The 13,311-nt window shown below is 36.5% G+C and overlaps 1 pseudogene across 1 annotated transcript in view; it reads right to left on the reverse strand.

Annotated features, from left to right (window-relative positions):
* Positions 1-9,643: 9,643 nt before the first annotated feature.
* LOC308439950 (vomeronasal type-1 receptor 4-like) overlaps positions 9,644-13,311 on the reverse strand; it is a 36,779-nt pseudogene continuing 33,111 nt past the window's right edge. The window contains exon 2 of the transcript in view: positions 9,644-10,254. The product of the transcript in view is annotated as a vomeronasal type-1 receptor 4-like (transcript). The remainder of the gene's footprint in view (positions 10,255-13,311) is intronic.

The raw sequence follows: 13,311 nt of genomic DNA on the forward strand, positions 1-13,311 counted from the left end.
TGTTTGTCTCTGTCTCTGAGATGAGTTTCCTGTATGCAGCAAAAGACTGGATTTTGTTTATGTATCCAGTCTGATAGTCTATATATATCTCTTTATTGGGGAGTTGAGTCCATTTATATTAATAGATATCATGGAATAGTTGTTTCTGTTTCCTGCCATTATTACTTTTTTGGGTTGAATTGTTTCTGTGTTTTTTTCTTCTTTTAGTTTTCTTGTTTAGGAGTTTTCTTGTTTTTACAAGGCTGTATTTTCTCTCATTGTATTGGGTTTTCCACCTATAATTTGTTGTAGTGCTCGGTTTGTGGTCAGATATTGTGTAAATTTTGATTTGTCTTGAAATACCTTCTTCTCTTCATCGATGGTGATTGATAGTTTTGCTGGGTATAGCAGCTTGGGCTGGCACTTGTGCTCTCTTAAGGAGTGCATGATGTCTGTCCAGGCTCTTCTAGCTTTCATAGTTTCTGTTGAGAAATCAGGTGTGAGTCTGATTGGCCTGCCTTTATATGTTACCTGACCTTTTTCTCTTACTGCTTTTAGTATTCTTTCTTTGCTTTGGGCACTTGATGTTTTTACTGTTATGTGACGGGAGTTATTTCTTTCTGGTCCAACCCATTTGGAGTTCTGAAGGCGTCTTTTATGTTCGTGGTCATCTCATTCTTGAGGGTAGGGAAGTTTTCTTCTATGATTTTGTGGAAGATATTTACTGTGTCTCTTAGTTGATATTCTTCTCCCTCTTCTATTCCTAATATCCTTAGGTTTGGTCTTCTCATTGTGTCTTGGATTTCCTGGACATTTTGGGTTAGGAGCTTTTTGTTTTTGCATCTTCTCTGGCTGTTTTGTCTATGTTTAAGATGTTGTCTTCTGCCCCCGAGATTATTTTTTCAATCTCTTGTAATCTATTGGAAATGCTTGCTTCTGTTACTCCTGATTTCTTTCTTTTTTTTTTTTTTTTTTTTTTTTTTTTTTTTGTTTTGGTTTTCTGCTTCTAGGGTTATCTTTTTTAGCGTTTTCTTTATTGTGTTAATTTCTGTTTTAATTTCCCTCTTCCATTCTTTTATTTCTTTGGTTCTGTTTTCCTCTAGTTCTTTGAGTTCTTTGAGTGTTTTTCTTGTTTCTTCTTTAAAAGCTTCTGAATCTTTTTGCTTTTCCTCCCTTTCTTGTTTAATTATCTCTATCAGCATCTTGAGGTAGGATTTCAGGTCTGTGTCTTCTTTTTCTGGAGTGTTTGGAATTCAGATGTTTGCTGTTATGGGAGAGCTGGGTTCTGGTGTTGCTAGATTGTCTTGGTTTTCATAGGATATACTCTTTCACTTTCCTCTTGCCATTTTGTTGTCAGTGATATGTTCTTGCCATTTCCTTGTATCTGGTCTCTGTCCCTGGATCTCCACTGGTCCAGGTGTCAGATGGGCCGAGCTCTGTTCTGTGCCTCAGAGTTGTCGGGTGGGAACAGAAGTTCCAACATTATCTTCCTGGTCACTGACTCTGGCAGGGCAGGGCAGGGCAAGTCGGGGCGTGCACTTTCCATGTGCACTCCGCAGAGATCTCTTTGCTCCCCTGCAGCCTAGGTCTCTCTCTCACCAGTTTTTCAGCTTTTATGAGCTGCTGTTCCAGGTAGCAGATGGGCCGGGCTCTGCTCTGCGTCCTGAAGTCACGGCCTGGTGGAAACTGAAGTTCTTTTTTTTTTTTTTTTTTTTTTATTGAAAACCTAATAGTTACAATGAGCGTAAAGTACATGCAAACAAAACGCAACATGGAAATAGTCAAAGTCTTCTTGTTTTGTAAATATATTTTTTTATGTTTTCTTTATTTCTTGAACTTCATACAGTCTGTGAGTTGTTTCTGGGGGAGTGCAAGCCTCTGGGGTTAGCATCCCAATATCAGTGGCTGCATATTGTGTCTGTTCTTTTGTGACTGGGTTATCTCACTCAGGATGATATTCTCTAGATGCAGCCATTTTCTTAAAAATTTGGTTAAGTCATTGTTGGTGGCGGAGTAGTATTCCATTGTATAAATGTACCACAATTTTTGTATCCCTTCATCTTCTGAAGGACATCTGGGTTCTTTCCAGCTTCTGGCTATTATAAATAGAGCCTCTATGAACATTGTGGTGCATATATCTTTGTTGTGTATTAAAGTGTCTCTGGGGTATATGCCCAGAAGTGGAATAGCTGGGTCTTCAGGTAGTACTATATCCAATTTTCTGAGGTATCGCCAGACTGATTTCCAGAGTGGTTGTATTAGTTTGCAACCCCACCAACAGTGGAGAAGTGTTGTCTTTCTCTGCAGCCTCACCAGCATCTGCTGTCATCTGATTTTTGGATCTTGGCCAATCTGACTGGTGTGAGGTGGAATCTCAGGGTTGTTTTGATTTGCATTTTTCTAATGGCTAAGGATGTTAAGCACTTCCTCAGATATTTCTCGGCCATTCGGTGTTTTTCAACTGAGAATGTTTTGTTTAGCTCTGTACCCCATTTCTTAATAGGGTTATTTGATTCTCTGATGTCTAGCTTTTTGAGTTCCTTGTATACCTTGGATATTAGGCCTCTATCTGATGTGGTGTTGGTATAGATCTTTTCCCATTCTGTTGGTTGCCGTTTTGTTTTCTTACGATTTCCTTAGCCTTACAGAAGTTCTAATTTTCTTATCCAGGTTGCTGGGTCAGGCACGGCAGGGTAGGGCAAGGCAGGAGGTGCACTTTCCTTGTGCACTCCGCAGAGATCTCTCTGCTCCCTGCAGCCTAGGTCTCCCACTCACTTTTATGAACTGCTGTTCTGGTTAGCAGATGGGCCGAGCTCCGCTCTGCGTCCTGAAGTCGCCGCCGCGTGGAAACAGAAGTTCTAATTTTCTGTTCCCTGTCGCAGTTGTTCAGCCTTTACGAGCTTCCGTTCCTAGTAGCAGATGGGCAGGGCTCTGCTCTGCGTCCTGAAGTTGCCGCCAGGTGAAACAGAAGTTCTAATTTTCTGTTCCTGGTTGCTGGATCAGGCATGGCAGGGCAGAACAAGGCAGGGGGGTGCACTTTCAGTGTGAGAAGCTTCTAAGGAAGTGCTCTACATCATTAGCCATCAGGGAAATGCAAATTAAAACAACCCTGACATTCCATCTCACACAAGTCAGATTGGCCAAGATCAAATATTCAGATGACAGCAGATACTGGTGAGGATATGGAGAAAGAGGAACACTTCTCCACAGTTGTAAACTGGTACAACTCTGGAAGTCATTCCGGCTACTCCTCAGAAAATTCTACATAGTACTACCTGAAGACACAGTTATTCCACTTCTGGGCCTTTACCACAGTGATGCTCCAACATACAGCAAAACACATGCATGACAATGTTCATAGCAGCTCTGTTTATAATAGCCAGAAGCTGGAAAGAACCCAGATGTCTTTCCCTAGATGAATGGATACAAAAATTATGGTACATTTACACAATGGAGTTCTACTCAGCTATCAGAAAAAATGACCTTATAAAATTCTTAAGAAAATGGCTGCATCTAGAGAATATCATCCTGAGTGAGACCACCCAGTCACAAAAGAACAGATATAATATGAAGTGACTGATAATTGGATACTAACCCCAGAAAGCTCTGAACACCCCAGAAACAAATCACAGACTATATGACGTTCAAGAAAATAAAGAAAGAAAAGAAAAAAAAAACATTATGTTTACTCCTTACACACCAAGAAATCTTTGACTAATTCCAGTTTACATCTTGTTTTACATGTACTTTATGCTCATTGTAACTAATAAGATCTTAATGAATCCTATCAAACCTTAAAAAAAGCCAAGTAATGACAAAAATATGTATTTGTATACTTTTATGATAAAATGTTTAAAATTTGTAAATTTATCTTTGTTTTTTTAGATAAAGATCTTCAATAAAAAGAATGTAACATTGGTAGCAAAAAAAAAAGTTTGTTTAAAACTTGTAACTTGGTCAGATTTAACCTAAATAAAACATGTGGCTTAAGCCACATATTTTCTATATATAGGGAAACAGTTTTTGATGGATACCCCAAACTTGGAATAATGTTTTATGTAATTCTTGTGCTAGAAAACAGGCTTAAAAGCTATTTTTTTAAATGCGGTATTAAATGCTGCTTCATCACACACACACACACACACACACACACACACACACACACACACACACACACACACACACATATATATATATATATATATATATATATATATATATATATATACTTGCAGACAAACTTTGGCTTGATAGTATTGAACCTCGTATTCATTTTAAAAAGAATACTTCATTTTCACTGTTAAAAATTTGGTTTTGATTTACTAAAACTCTGGTTATGCTCTAATGCTACGAAGTAAACTTAAAAATTATGGTAAAACTGTTGGTTTCCCATTGACTACAGTTTGCAATTTGATCACAGGCTCATGATTTTAACTCACATATTTGTAATTAGAGAAAAAACATTATCAAGTAGAGATTGCTTCAGCTTTGTGAAGGGATGAGTTTGTGAAATTTACAGGAGTATTATAGCCTGGCTTACCACATTTGTTGCTATTCAAAAAACTATCATAGATTTTTAAAGATTGATTTCATACTAATTCTTTGCATCTTCATGATTGTAAAGATTTTGCTTTTGGAATGTCTGATTGTTGTTTTAAAATCCCTGGTGGCTGTAAAAAGTTTTGCCTCCAGAATGGCTGATGGACTTGTACTGTGTCAGAGATTTGCCCCTGCTTCAATGGCAGGAAGTTGGGACTTAGAATTCCCAATGTCTTTGGCTGTGGGTGCTTTGTTAGCTAGAGTTTTTGATCTTTCAATGAGCTTTATAATTTTGGGGAGTAGTTGTTGCTCCAGAAAAGGATCAAAATAACTGGGTTGTCAGTAATTCTAGTCAGATTGTGACATAGAAAATTCATAAAGATAATGATTTTCAAAAGTTGTCAGATGCTAACTGGCTAAAATCTTTCCTTAAACTCATTACAGGAGATAAAATATACGTCTGCTGTTCTCCAGAGATGCAAATTCTAGTCTCTGTACAGTTAACTGAGGGAAGAAAAGTTATACAAAAAACATAGAGGAAGCAATTAAATGAACAACAGATATAATATAGATTACAAATTGTTATATAAATCATGACCAATTGTTGGCTGTCTGTTTTATTGCTTTACCCCCAAAGTAGTCCTTTTGACAAAAGAAACCATTAATGTGAATTCATCTTTCTTCCTCATTAAGCAAAGTTTTACCATTCTAATATCTAGCCTTTGCTCTATTAATACAAAATTGTAAGAGAGAAATATAAAGGCATTTTTTTTAAAAAGGGAATATCTTAAACTGATAAAATATTTGTTCGTTATTCCAAACAAAAGTAAATTGGTTATGGCTAAATACTGATGTTTGGCTTATTGTATGTACAAACTTTTCAGGCAAAATAGATAATCATGATCCAATAGACAAGTTGTTACAAAAACTTTTCTCTATGAATGATTTTTATATTTTCTGTAAATTTATGCATGTAGCACATGGATAATGCAATTGCTGTATTTATAGATGACCCATGTAATAAGACAGTACATGTAATTGGACCACACATTCATTTCTTGAATTTCCCCCTGCTGCAGTACAGATTATTAGATTGCATGCTATAGCCACTGTTTTTAAATTTAAACCAGTTAACCTTTAAATTTATATACTGGTAGCCAATATGTAGGTTATGGTTTGCAATTGCTTGAAGTTGTTACATTTTTAGATACTGCTAATTCTTGAGTTTTGCAATTGTTTATGAGAACTTACTGTTCAACACTTAGATATTTAAGAGATACTGGGCTGTCTGGATCCCTTAGTAATGCCAATGCCAAAACAGGTTTTTATAGCAGGCAAATTATAATCTCATTTTTTACCATCAAAATAGTAATGGCCTGAGACAACTATTTGATATTTCTAGAATATGTACATGTCAAATTATAAAGCTTTGTTCTCCGTGTCCTCAGTTTATTCCTATACCACATAATAGTGTTCACAATCCAGGAATTTTAATTAATCAGTTAAGTGGATATTACTCATTTCTGATTTTAGAAAACATTAATATTTATTTAAATATTAACAGCTTTTCAAGCCTTCCAATTGCAATTGCTTTAACAGAAGAAGCCGCTAAAAATATAATTTTTAATGGCCTATGTTGTTTTCCTATGTTTGGTGCTCCAAATCAAATTATAACATAATAAAACTGGCTATTGCAATCAAGCATTTAAGATGTTTTGTTAACAATTTAATATTTCATATATTATTAAAAATTCTTATAAATATTAAAACAATATCTTAATAAAATAAAAGGGGGAATTACATCTCTGATTATTTGAATCATGCTCTTTTTATTTAAAAAATTAAAAATATTTGAATGTCAAGGAATCTTTGAGTGTTTATTGCATTCTACCACTGGGCAAACTTATGCCTAGGTGAAATGAAATAATCCACATACTGGCAACTGGTATTGTCCTGATCAAGTGTTAATATGGGGAAGAATATTTGTTTGTGTTTTTTTTCCCACAGGATGCAGCAAGAACATGTTAACTGCCAGAGTGATTGGTGAGACTCACTGATGCTTGGACAAAGTATCTTACTAACCTGTGAACTTTCTTAGAGCCCTAAAAATACCAAGAAGCTGTATTGGACATCTTTTCCTGATGTACATTTGCTTGCCTTTAACACAGATTGGACAAGAAGCTTTACCTCAAGCTTGTTAAAAAGATAACATGGGGACTGTGGAAACTGACATAAAAAGTAATCATAGAGAGAAAAATTTGTAGTGATTCTTCTCTTAACATTAATTTGACCAGTTATTCTGATTCAATTTTGGACTGCTCTAGAAATCAATCCAATATTAATTGTTAACTTGCTTGTTATTTGATTCATAACTGATGTTATTCTTCTGCATATAATTAAAGTCATGTTTAAAAGGACTAATAAGCAAGGCCTTGCTTCAACCACGAGGTTTCAGCACAAGTCTGCCCAAAGTCATGTTGCAAGATTTACTAACTGTTTTTATTTTTATTATTTTTATTTTCTTTTAATCCTTGCTGCAGCCCTGGAAAACCTGATGTCTGACTAAGCATTTCTCAGACACTTTCCCAAATATTTACAGGACAGTTAATTTTTTCCTTTTATGATTAAGGCATCAAACAAAGTATAAGTTGGCAAAACCTTATTGGGTTTCAAGTGAAGAGGAGCCCAAAGCAGGGGATGGCTGGAGGCAACATGGTCCTTATTCTTCTGCAAAATAATCTTTCACTGGAGCATGCAAAGTGGGAGAGATAATGAAAAGTAAATGAAGTTTAGGTTGGATGTGAAATGTGGCTTCAATAGTAATTACATAGCCACTCTGGTCAAGGGCTGTGTTGGCTGGCAGTTTAAACAAAGGTGGAGATAGCAGAAGGGAGTTTCCTACTAGAAGTTCATTGAGTGGCAAGAACAAAACCAAGGGAATCTTAAGATAATCATGAAGAAACTGGTGATAATCTAGAAGCTGTTGAAAATCATGTAAATTTCAGAGAGAAGATTGGTGTATCTATATTTTTAGTGTGTGGGCACAACCTATCTCATGTTTATATCCAGAATAGAAATAGGAGTCATAAATTTTAATTTTCCTGGAGCAACCTTGAGCTCATAGGATATGAGAATCTGTTGTAATTGTTGAAAGCAGGAGAGGGCTTATGATTCACAAGAAGCAGGTTAAAAGACATCGTTTATATAAGGAAGGTGATAAATCTGAGGCCATTTCCCTCGTAAAGGTTGAATGACTTGATCCATTAATATTTGAGTCAAAGTTGGACTATTGGCCATTTCCTGTAGAAGGACACACCATGGATAGTGCACCAGAGGCTTTGGTAGTTTGTCTGGGGAAGGTTACAAAAAAAAAAAAAAAAAATGACAGCAATACTCATGGTGTAGATGAATGGTAAAAAAAAAAAACAATCATCTTAGTCAATAACAATCTTGAAGAAACCATCACTTATAGTAGCAGGGGACTGAAGTTCAGGTTGTGGGGCTCCCATGGAGATCATTGTCTTTTTAAAGCCCAAATATCTATAAAAAGTATTTATTTATCAGATTTTTTTTCTTTATAACAAAAGTAGGAGTATTCCATAGAGAGGAAGATGGTTCTATGTGGCATGCAGTGACTTGTTTCTGTACTAACTCTAGCTGGAGAAAGTTTCTCTTGTGTTAGCAGCCACTGAGAAACCCAAACATGGGGTCCATTTTACCAAGGGATTTTATTAGCATAAGCCTGGGGACAAGAATCAGTGGTCACAAGAATAAATTTTGGTCTGAATAACCTAGACCATTTTTGTCTAATTTTTGGTTTATTTGAATGAGCTCTCAAATGGTTTTTGCCTGACTGTGCAATTCCTGTCTCAGCATGAATCCCTAGGACAGCATTTGTTTGGTAACTGTCTTATTTCGGGTGCAAATGATAACAGAACACCTCTTCCTCACAGACTGATAAGTAGTTCTGGGATTACAGGCTGTTTATAATTGGAAAATGTTAAAGGGGAGCTGCTGCCAATGCCAGCCTTCTGCAAGGCTACACAGATTGCAAGTCCTTTGAATGGTTTGACCCACCACAGCACAAAGGCAGACATACTCCAAGTTGAGCTATGTAAAGGAAGGTCCTGCAGTCACTCTATCTCTCTCTGAAACAACACAGAAGGCCTTCCTTACTGGATGTGTGGCATTCCCTCCAGAGAGACCCCAGATTGCACCAATGTAGGTTGCCAATTTCCTGACCTGCAAGACAGTCAACAAGAACCCTGGATAATCTAGGAGAGAATGGAAGACAAGAGATGCAAGGAACAGAGATCAAGACAGGAGGTCTGATCAAGTTGTATTATTTTGTTTTTCACATGCTAGTTTTATAAAGGTAGAAGAAGGGAATAAGGCATGGGACTAGGGGCTTTTCCATCTAAAGGACTTTTCATAATACCATTTTTGCTGTGTACCAGGATGTTGGTTAAAAAAATGTTCAGCAGAAAGAACAGAAAATAATAGGTTTATTAGTAACTTGAAGGCAAGATCCATGCAGGTGGTCTGAGTGGCCTGGTGACATTTCATATAAGCTGAATCATTGAAGCTGAAATAACCTATTAATCTAGCCTTCAATATATGTTGTAATAGATGGCTCCCGAATAGAGAAGCCTCTGGTCCAGCAAAAGCTCATTTTCAAGTCAAGGTGATGAGGTGGGAGAGGATGGTTGGGAAGGGGAGTTTCTTCATGGACGCAATGCGAGGAGGAGAGGGTGGGATTGTGGGAAAGAGATAACATCTGAAATGTAATGCAGAAAATATCCAATAAAAATAATTTAAAAAAGAAAAGGTTTTCAATCCCATATGAAGAACAACACTATCCCAGGGTTAAAATATGAACCAATTAGTACATTTGAATGGGTCCATAGCTCTAGCTGAATATATAGCAAAGAATGGTATTGTTTGGCAACAATAGGAGGGGAAGTTTTGGTCCTACGAAGGCTCAATGGTCCAATATAGGGGAATGTGAAGGCAAAATGCTTCAATCATCAGTACTGAACTTTGGATGAAGAGTAGGACTAAATACCAGGCTAAAAAAATATAACATGCAAAGACTGTAATAAAATTAGGAGGTTATATTCTATAACTAGTCCAAACTAAATCTAGGCATAATAGAGTAATGTCTCATTAGAACAAAGGGTCTCAAAGATGGAAAACACAGAGAAATGATGTAGGTAATATCTATGAACCACTGATTGTGTTGATACAAAAGAGCTATGCAGACTTGTAAAACAGAGAAGACAGTATAAAATGCCAGAAACTTAGACACCAGGATCATAATTTTGTGTGTGGCTCTGAATTCTGGAGAGTTTCTCCTGGGAACATGACTGCTGTGGATGTATTGAATCCTCTGCTTGTGTCTATACAGAATGACAATCATGGAGCCACTGGACCAGACAATGAGCAAAGAAACAATTATTTCTGGACATACCACCAATGCTGCATAGAGCCAGTCATTGATTTCATCAAGTTCTCCAATGGAACAGTAAACAAAATCTCGGTTGCTTGTCATATTCATTTTGACAAGGATGTACAGAAGAAAATGAAATTTACAACAATTGAAAAGACCAAGAGAATGGAAATAGAGCAGCCAGTGTACTTGCAGCCTTGGCCTTTTGATTCTTACAACAGGATTTCCTGGGACTGATAGTGATGGCCTGGAAAATACTCAGGACACAAGTGGTGCTAATGGACACACTTTAGACAGCTCTTTGAAAGCATAAAATGAAAGAGCATCCAAAATCAATTTAAAAAAAAAAGCTTCATACCAAATTCTGCCAGTGTGTGGGGCACTCCTATAGAGAGAACTATCAAGACATTGGATGCCAATTATGTGGATGATAATCAAATCTGTGGGCTTCAATATGTGATTTAAATAGTAGTTTAAATAGTAGGTAAGCAAAAATGAATTTCAGAGGTTTCCAGTTGTAACTTATAAAGAAAACATTATTTGGATTATCATATTTCAGAATTACATTCTGTGATTGGGCAAGATTCTCTTTATACCATAGCGACATACATTTTGATCTGAATGGATAAAAATTATTAATACTCTGAAGAGCTAATGAGAGATAAATAAGAGAGTTCCTTAAAGCTTAGGAATATAATGATATCAAAGACTTTAGCCTATGTACTCTATGTAATGTAACAATACATATTTAACTTCTGACAGTGCAATTACAACCTACAGTTCATCTCTACAATATTCTGAACTTACAGGAAACACCTGCACATTGGAAAGATGCCATCATAATTATAGAATATGCAGCCTTATGTGCAAGATTACTTCACTTGTGAGATGGAATAGAAAGAGAAAACCAGCGCTAGTAAGCATACTACAACATTGGAAATCACACTCTTATTTTTTAGTCATGGTTTAAAAGAACATAATTTTAATGACAATTATCAACCTCAAATATATCAATTCATAAAATATATTTTATCTAATATTAGTCAATAGATAATAAAAATTAATAATAGCATGTAAAATGCATTTATATCTATATAGAGATATAGATAGATAGATAGATAGATAGATAGATAGATAGATAGATAGATAGATAGATAGATGATAGAAAAATCAATTTTATTAAGAGCATAAAACACGGCTTCCACCCGGCGAATTTGGGGCACGGAAGAGGGCTAAACCCATCTGCCACTTGGACCAGCAGTTCCTAAAGTTTTAAAGACTGGTGATTAGGAGATCTGGCCAGCCAGGGAGCAGAGAGATTTCTGCTGACTGCACATGGAAAGCACACCTCCACCCTGCCTGATACAGGGACCAGGAGCACAGCATTGGTACCTCTGCTTCCACCCGGTGACTTTGGGGCGCAGAACAGGGCTCGGCCCATCTGCCACCTGAACCAGTGGAGATCCAGAGACACAGACCAGATAAAAGAGAAAGGTAAGAACATATCACTGAAAACAAGATGACATGAGGATAGTGTAAAAGTATATCCAAGGAAACCAAGACAACCTGGCAACACCAGAACCCAGGTCTCCCATAACAGCAAACATTGGAATGCCAAACACTCCAGAAAAAGAAGACACAGACCTGAAATCATACCTCAAGACGCTGATAGAGATACTTAAACAAGAACAGAAGGAAAAGCAAAAAGAAAAAGAAGCTTTTAAAGAGGAAACAAGAAAAACACTCAAAGAACTCAAAGAACTAGAGGAAAACAGAACCAAAGAAATGAAGGAATGGAAGAGGAAATTTAAAACGGAAATTGACACAATAAAGAAAACACTACAAGAGATAAACCTAGAGGTAGAAAACCTAAAACAAAAATCATGAGTCACAGAAGCAAGCATTTGCAAAAGACTACAAGAGATGAAAGAGAGAACCCCAGGGCAGAAGAAAACATTGTAAGCATAGACAAAACAGCCAAAGAAGATGCACAAAACAAAAAGCACCTAACCCAAAATGTCCAGTACACAATGAGAAAACCGAACCTAAGGATAATAGGAATAGAAGAGAAAAAAGAGTATCAACTAAGAGGCACAGTAAATATCTTCAACAAAATCATAGAAGAAAACTTTCCTACCATCAAGAATGAGATGACCACGAGCATGAAAGAAGCCTTCAGAACTCCAAATAGGTTGGACCAGAAAAGAAATACCTCCCGACACATAATAGTCAAAACACCAAGTGCCGAACACAAAGAAAGAATACTAAAAGCAGTAAGGGAAAAAAGTCAGGTAACATAAAGGCAGACCAATCTGAATCACACCTGATTTCTCAACAGAGACTAGGAAAGCTAGAAGAGCCTGGACAGACATCATGCACTCCTTAAGAAGCACACGTGCCAGCCCAAGCTGCTATACCCAGCAAAACTATCAATCACCATCGATGGAGAGATGAAGATATTTCAAGACAAATCTAAATTTACACAATATCTGATCACAAACCCAGCACTACAATGAATTATAGGTGGAAAACCCAATACAATGAGGGGAACTACATCCTAGTAAAAACATGAAAACTCTTAAGGAAGAAAACCAAAAGAAGAAAAAGACACAGACACAACTCAACCTAAAAAAGCAATAAAAGCAGGAAACAGAAACAACTATTCCTTGATATCTATTAACATAAAAGGACTCAACTCCCCAATAAAAAGACACAGGTTATCAGACTAGATACACAAACAAAATCCAGCATTTTGCTGCATACAGGAAACTCATCTCAGAGACAAAGACAGACACTGTCTCATAGTAAAAGGGTGGGAAAAAAACTTTCAAGCAAACAGCCCCAAGAAGCAAGCTGGATTGGCTATTCAAATATCGAATAAAGTAAATTTCCAAGGAAACGTTATCAAAAAAAAAAAAAAAAATAAGGAAGGACACTTTTTACTCATTACCGGGGAAATCTGTCAAGAGGAACTCTCAATCATTAACATATATGTTCCAAATCAAAAGCACCCATATTCATTTAAGAAACCCTACTAAAGCTCAAAAAATACATTTCATCCCACAAAATAATAGTGGGAGACTTTAATACCCCATTCTATCCAATAGACAGATCATGGAAACAGAAACTGAACAAGGACACTGTAAAACTAAAAATGAGGAAATTCAAGAAATCATCAGATCCTACTACAAAAGTCTATACACTACAACGTTGGAAAATCTTGAGGAAATGGATGAATTCCTAGAAGATACAAGATCCTAAAGTTAAATCAGTACCAAGTAAACCATCTAAATAATCCCATAATACCTAAAGAAATAGAAGAAGTCATCAAAAGCCTCCCACCT

Source organism: Micromys minutus (genome assembly GCF_963924665.1).
Source record: "Micromys minutus genome assembly, chromosome: 30".
Classification (NCBI taxonomy): Eukaryota; Metazoa; Chordata; class Mammalia; order Rodentia; family Muridae; genus Micromys; species Micromys minutus.